This window comes from Diabrotica undecimpunctata, chromosome 8, assembly GCF_040954645.1.
Source record: "Diabrotica undecimpunctata isolate CICGRU chromosome 8, icDiaUnde3, whole genome shotgun sequence".
Classification (NCBI taxonomy): Eukaryota; Metazoa; Arthropoda; class Insecta; order Coleoptera; family Chrysomelidae; genus Diabrotica; species Diabrotica undecimpunctata.
The window spans coordinates 127,163,884-127,171,686 of record NC_092810.1 but is presented as its reverse complement, the minus strand read 5'-3'; positions in this window follow the sequence as shown (position 1 = coordinate 127,171,686).

Here is a 7,803-nt window from a genome sequence, read left to right as displayed (position 1 = left end):
TATTATATTTCGGTATTGAAATTTTGTTATTTGAATCGATTTGTGAGTATATTTTTAGTCATCTTGATGGTTAAAGGACAATAAATTATATTTATGCTGTTAATGTTGAATTAGCAATTATTTGTTTTGCGATTTAAAACTATTTAAGTATATATTTTTATTTGTATAACGACCCTATCTATATGTGATTGTAATTACTGTAACTGTAACAATAACCACGGATTTCAATAACTGATATTGAAACCAAAAATGTCCTCCGCTGATTCTGCTGATGAATTGGTTAAAAATACATGGAGTCCTCCTCGAAAACGAAGTAAAAGAAGCCCTCTTAGCGTTGAAGTTAAAGAAATCATTTTAAATGTTTTTAAATGTGAAAGACAAGAAAATCCCGGGTTAGTGGTTGAAGATATTGTGAAAAAAGTGGCTAATAAAGTTGGAGTTTGTGATAGAACTGTATTTACGGTGATAAAGGAATACAAAACGAATCATCAATTCGCTGGACCAAAAGTATGTCTGACCCGGAAAAAGAAGTTTGACAAAATTGATGATTTTGACAAAAATGCCATTAGAAGACTGGTTCATAATTTTTTTATGAGCAACGAAATACCCACCGTTGATAAGGTTTTAAAGAAGGTGAACGATGACCCTGATTTGCCAAACTTTTCGAAAACCACATTTTACCGAATATTGAAAAAACTTAATTTTCAATATAAACGTAGGGGAAGAAACGCTCTTTTACTAGATAGAGACAACATTCTGATGTGGCGAAGACAATATCCTCAAAAGATAAAAGCTTATAGAGAGGAGAAGCGGAAAATATATTATCTGGATGAGACATGGTTGAACGCTGGCCATACAAAGTCTAAAATATGGGTAGACACTACAGTAAAAATATCAAGACAAGCTTTTTTGGATGGATTAACAATGGATTTAAAAAATCCTTCAGGTAATTTATTACATTATTCAGTGCTCATAAAGTTTTTTTGACATACATTTTTGCTTATAATTTTTTTATAAATTTATATAATTTTATATATATATATACAGATTGAACGAATTTAAAACGGAACATACAATTTAATATATGTCTGTTTGAACTGCATTTGAAATAGTGGACCAATATAAAACTTGGACAAAAATAAATCCATACCCAGTGATAGACATTGTATAAAATATCGTTCAACTATCTGTATCCTTTAAAGGTAAGGGGAGCTTGCCTAATAGTCGGAGAGATAGAGCCGAAATTTTGGAATGATCAGTAATATGACATTTCTCTATTGGAATATATTCATTGTAACTGGGTTAAGACTTTGCCTTACAGGCGGACGCCCCTCGTGGTACAGGGGGTGGCTATACAGGGATGAAGTTGTAATTTTTTTCGGAAAAATTAACGATCGATAATATGGCTGAAAATTTGCCCAGAGCAAGATCTTGGTATAACTAGACGAAATCCCAAAGGGCGGACGCGAGAGTGGATACATAAGGGGTGGCGGACAGGGGTGAAATTGCAATTTTTTGGGGAAAAATTAACGATAAGTAATATGTCCGCCATTTTCATGGTTCATTATTTAGCCCCTAAAAACTCTAAATCCAAAAGAGCGGACAGCTGGGTTGGTACAGAGAGCCATAAAACGGGGTCAAATGTACCACTTGCCTGCGCATTTTAGGTCTCGGTAACAATTTTCAAACTGATTTTATTATGATATTTTTATACCGATTGATTTGAAAATTTGTATGCTCACTTCTGTTACTATTCTGAAAAGCGTCAAGTAGAGTTTTCCTCAAAATTTTCCAAAAAAATTTCCGTAAATGAAAATTTTTGTAATTTTTTGAGGTAAAATCTAATTTGTAGAATCCTTTCGATTTTCTGTCAGTTATACCATGATTTTTTCCAAAAATTTTCAAACGATTTTTCCGATAAGAAAAAAAAATTTAGAAAAACTTTAAAAATTTTGTCATTTTTCTCACTCTCATTGATGTCATCACATTCATCATCTTCGTCACTTTCACTTTCAATAATATCACATTCATTATCTCCTTCATTTTCAATCACTACTTCTCGAACTGATTCTGGCATCTGAGGTCCACTAAACCATTTGAATTTATATGTTTCATCTTAAAACTCCCAACCATGTTCTTCAACAATCAATTCTGTTGGTACTTTTTTATGAGCATTTGTCCAAATATTTGAAATATAATGGGCTCGCAGTAGATGTTGGTGTAATTCATCTTGACATGGTGGTAAGCTTGAAGCATCGAAATTTTTTAGTTTTTTTTTAAAAGGCTCGTTTACATCATGCAACTTATACTGCCGGTTAAATAGTGAAAATCTGACATCGTTTACTTTTCTTTTTGGAATTGTTCTCGTCAGTCCTGTTTCATATAAGTGAATGTGAGTGATATGAAAGTTTCTAAGGTTTCAAAAACTTCATTACAATCGAAGTCAGTTTCACCAAGTTGGATAAAAGCATCTTGATACTTATTTCATTTAGCGCATGCGTCTAGAATTACTGGTCTAAATGGAACGCGCATGATTATTATTTTAATATTTTAAAATAATAATGATGCAAAATTAATGTCCAAACAGAATTTGTAAAATAATAATTAACTAATGAAAAAAAAAATCAATCAATTTAAAAGTTAAAAAAAATATTGAAAATATCTACAAAGTAAATTTCAAAACTTAAAAAATTGATAATTCCACCATTAAATTGATTTTTATTAATAATTATTTGTAAAATGTTAAAGGAATTCTACAAATTGAATTTTACCTATTGATAAATAGAAATAATATATTTTGTATTTGATTATTAATGTAATAATAAATCAAATTTTTCTTATATCTGAACAACCATTATTTATGCAATATAAATTTAAAAACCTTTTTATTGTAATAAAAAATAAGTAAAATTACTATTTGTTATACAAAAAATATTTAATAGTTAACATTATAAAATTACTTTAATTTAATAAAATATCAAATATCAAACATGTATTCAATTAAAAATTAATTCGTAAAATATTTATATTTAAGAAAAAAATGTGATTTGTAAAGTAAATATGACTTTAGTTTGAAAAAAAAAACATTATCATAATATCATTTTAAAACTACAAAATATTCTATAAAAGATTCAGACGATGACGTAGAGTTTTATCAAATGTTTTAGAAAAGTTTTTCTAAATTTTTTTTTCTTATCGGAAAAATCGTTTGAAAATTTTTGGAAAAAAATCATGGTATAACTTACAGAAAATCGAAAGGATTCTACAAATTAGATTTTGCCTTTAAAAATTACGAAAATTTTCATTTACGGAAATTTTTTTGGAAAATTTTGAGGAAAACTCTACTTGACGCTTCTCAGAATAGTAACAGAAGTGAGCATACAAATTTTCAAATCAATCGGTATAAAAATATCATAATAAAATCAGTTTGAAAATTGTTACCGAGACCTAAAATGCGCAGGCAAGTAGTACATTTGACCCCGTTTTATGGCTCTATGTACCAACCCAGCTGTCCGCCCTTTTGGATTTAGAGTTTTTAGGGGCTAAATAATGAGCCATGAAAATGGCGGACATATTACTTTTCGTTAATTTTTCCCCAAAAAATTGCAATTTCACCCCTGTCCGCCACCCCTTATGTATCCACTCTCGCGTCCGCCCTTTGGGATTTCGTCTAGTTATACCAAGATCTTACTCTGGGCAAATTTTCAGCCATATTATAGATCGTTAATTTTTCCGAAAAAAATGACAACTTCATCCCTGTATAGCCACCCCCTGTACCACGAGGGGGTCCGCCTGTAAGGCAAAGTCTTAACCCAGTTACAATGAATATATTCCAATAGAGAAATGTCATATGACTGATCAGTTCAAAATTTCGGCTCTATCTCTTGGACTATAAGGAAGCGATAAGTGGTTTGACAGCATAATAACTGCTTGTGTAGTCTATTTTTTCAGTGATTCTAGGCAACCTATTTGGGTGGAGTTTTGATTTGTTCTTGAATGAATTCAGAATCCAGCAGCCCGCCGAAGTATTGGATTTTTATAATATAATTATTTGACAACCTTTTGTTGGCCAACCACCTAGAGCGGAGTTGAGCCGAAATACATTGATTTCGTATGTTCCGTTTTAAATTCGTTCAATCTGTATATATATATATATATATATATATATATATATATATATATATATATATATATATATATATATATTATTTCAGCATTATTGAGTAATGAGTATTTTTTTTTGTTATTATTATTATGAAACTTTTTAGAATTGTACAAACAACTAAGTATAGTAAAAATTAAAAATAAAACTTATATTTTTTGTAAAAACTCTTTACATAAAATTGTTGGCAAAAAAAAATAAATTCCTGGGTTTTTCGCCCTATATAAATGGTTTCTATTATCGGATATCAACTAAAACAATCAGGTTCTTTGTCGAGCACTTTTGCAAAATTAAAATATAAATTTCGTATTTTATAAGATAATATATTATTCTGACTAAACAAAAAGATAATCCCAAATGCGGCACTGTTGCAGGCCTACACGTGGTAATGTTTACATCTCCCTGCATCGGTTAATGAATTTTACTATAGAAGTAATTGTAAAACGCACAATTACTTCTATCAGTATCCGAGTGGAGATATTATATGAAACAACAAAAAAGTCCAACAATTGATAACGTAAAATAAACGACAGTGAGATAACTATTGGCCAAACACAATTTGGGTTCAGAAATGGACTGGGAACTCGGGACGCCCTCTTTGCACTAAATTCTTTGCTGTATTTATTGACTATGAAAAGGCCTTTGATCGAGTACAGCATCACAAATTAATTACAATATTAAAAGATAAAGGAGTTGATAGTCAAGACATACGATTCATAGAAAAGTTATACTGGCGTCAAACAGCGACAGCTCGCATAAACGGAAAATCAACAGAAATATGTAAAATACAAAGAGGTGTCAGACAGGGTTGTATACTATCCCCACTGTTATTTAATTTATATTCAGATAGAATATTTAAAGAAGCGCTGCATGATTTGGAATGGGGCGTGAAAGTTAATGGAATTCTGATAAATACAATCAGATATGCAGACGATACAGCTATTTTAAGTGATGACATTAATGGATTACAATACCTTTTAAATGCCATTGATAAAGTGGGAAGAGAGTTTGGCCCAAACATAAACTGTTGAAAAACAAAACACATGGTGTTTAGCCGTTTAGCACGAGCAATCGTGCATGAAGATGCACGATTATATGTTGATGGTCATATAATTCAAAGAGTGTCCAGTTTTAATTATCTTGGTTGCCATATGACTGAACAACTAGATCCAGATCAAGAGATAAAACGTAGAATCGAGATAGCCCGCACGACATTTTTAAAAATGAAGTCATTTTTCTGTAATGATAACTTGCAACTTCAACTTCGAAAGCGCATGGTTAAATGCTACATTTGGTCAGTCCTCTTATACGGTGTCGAAGCATGTACATTAAAAATATCCACCATTAATCGTCTGGAGGCCTTTGAAATGTGGTACTAAAAATTCCATGGACGGCTATGCTGACAAATGTGGCAGTCCTTGAGAGAGCAAATACTACTCGCGAGCTGCTTGATAACATCAAATATAGAAAGATCGCCTATTTTGGACACGTAGTAAGGGGAGGCCGATATATTATTCTTCAACTTATTATGATGGGTAAAATCGAAGGACGCAGAGGACTTAGTAGAAAGCAGGCCTCTTGGTTGAAGAATATCAGGGAGTGGACAGGAATGAGGAAAGCTGAGCAACTCTTTAGAATAGCTCAAGACAGAGACAGTTTCGCCATGTTAATCGCCAACGTCAAGGGGACTTGATAGGGCACGTTAAGAAGAAGAAGAAGAGATAACTATTATTTGATAGACAAGATAGAAAGAGACTACTACAATAGGTTAATTAGATACTACTTACTACTTACTAATAATAATTAATTAATTATTATTATGAGTGAATCGGGGGGTGGTGTTGAGCCACCCCAGAATAATACATTATTAATAGATACCGAAGACAAAAGGTACATTAATTTAAATAACAGGTATAAAATAAATGATTCGTATTACTATGTCTTCGTAGAATCTACAGACAAAAACTTGTCCCGCTTGCCACCAGTACGTCTCGTTCATTATTTATTTAAAAACCAATATTTTAATAGCGATGTACTAGACATTAAACCTGTTGGCAGAAATAAGGTAAAAGTAATTTTTAAAACTTATACTTGCGCAAATTCTCTAATTGAACATGAGCTTATTAAGGATAATAAACTTGTAGCGTATATTCCATCATTTTTTATTCAAAAGAAGGGAATTATTAGGGAAGTCTATACGTTATTGGATGAAAAGTATATTTTAGAAAATATTGTTTCAGATAAAAATGCTGTCGAAGTAAAAAGGTTAAAACGAAAAATAATTGATTCGGATAATGAAACAATTCTTGTCCTCGCCAGATGGTAATTTTGACATATATATATATATATATATATATATATATATATATATATATATATATATATATATATATATATATATATATATATATATATATATATATGTATATATATATATATATATATATATATATATATATATATATATAATATTTTCCATTTTTTATAGCCAGTAATAATAATAAAAAAGAAAGTTGTAATAACGTTGGTTTTTGTTTGTTTAATAAATTACGATAAGAGTAGACAAAATTGGATGATAGTAATCGCTGCTATGACTTGTGTGTTCTCAGGGTAAATATTTTAATAAGTGATAAACAGCAAACACCGTTTGGATTTTTTCGTCGTTTTTAATTATTGTGTTCATAAAGTTAATCAACACTTTTCTGGTGCAATTGAATATAAAAAACCTATCGAATACCTAGAGAATGTAAGATTTTATATTGTTCTAAAGCTAATTTTTAGGCAACACTTAGGTCCCTATGTATCATGCATCATCTGGGTATGATAAATGTTATACCTCGGGATTGGGAGGCACAGTAGTTGCAGCACAAATCTCAACATATGATGAGATAGTTGTGGTGCAGCTAGCTATCCGATGATTTGTTAATTGAGCATGGTATAGGTGTGAACATGTGTGTATGTGTATTTTTTGTTTGTGTGTGTGTTTATGTGTGTGTCATGCTCAATAAACAAATATATAGTTGAGGACATAGGTTGTCCGTATGTCAAGCTCTTGTTAATCGGCGGGTGTTTATTTGGTTATAACTTATTCACCCCTGTTCTGTGGATATTTATTTGGTTATTTGGCATGCGACGATAGATCCAATCAATTATCATCTACAGTCAGACATTAAATTTTTAAAATAATAAACTTTTTGCATATAATTCCAGTAAATATAAAGTATGATCTGGTGCACTTCTGACCTGACACATCATGGTTTTTTACTATACCCTATATATATATATATATATATATATATATATATATATATATATATATATATATATCGCTTACTTATGTCTTAGATTCCAGTTTAAACCCCTATTTTAAAAAAAGAAATGAGTTGTCTTTACTAGAGAATAAAATAGTTATACCAAAAGTCTTGCAAAATGAAGTTTTAAAGTTATTTCGCGAACAGCATAATGGAATAATACCTACGTAGTAAAATGCTAATGCGACCCTACTGTTGGTGGTCTAATATGAATGAGAGTACTTATAGAAATATTTGTAGCATCTTGTGACATAATATGTCAACAAAATCAAAATTTTACTAATGATGATAGCATGTTGTCATCATGACCATCATCATCAAATATTTTTT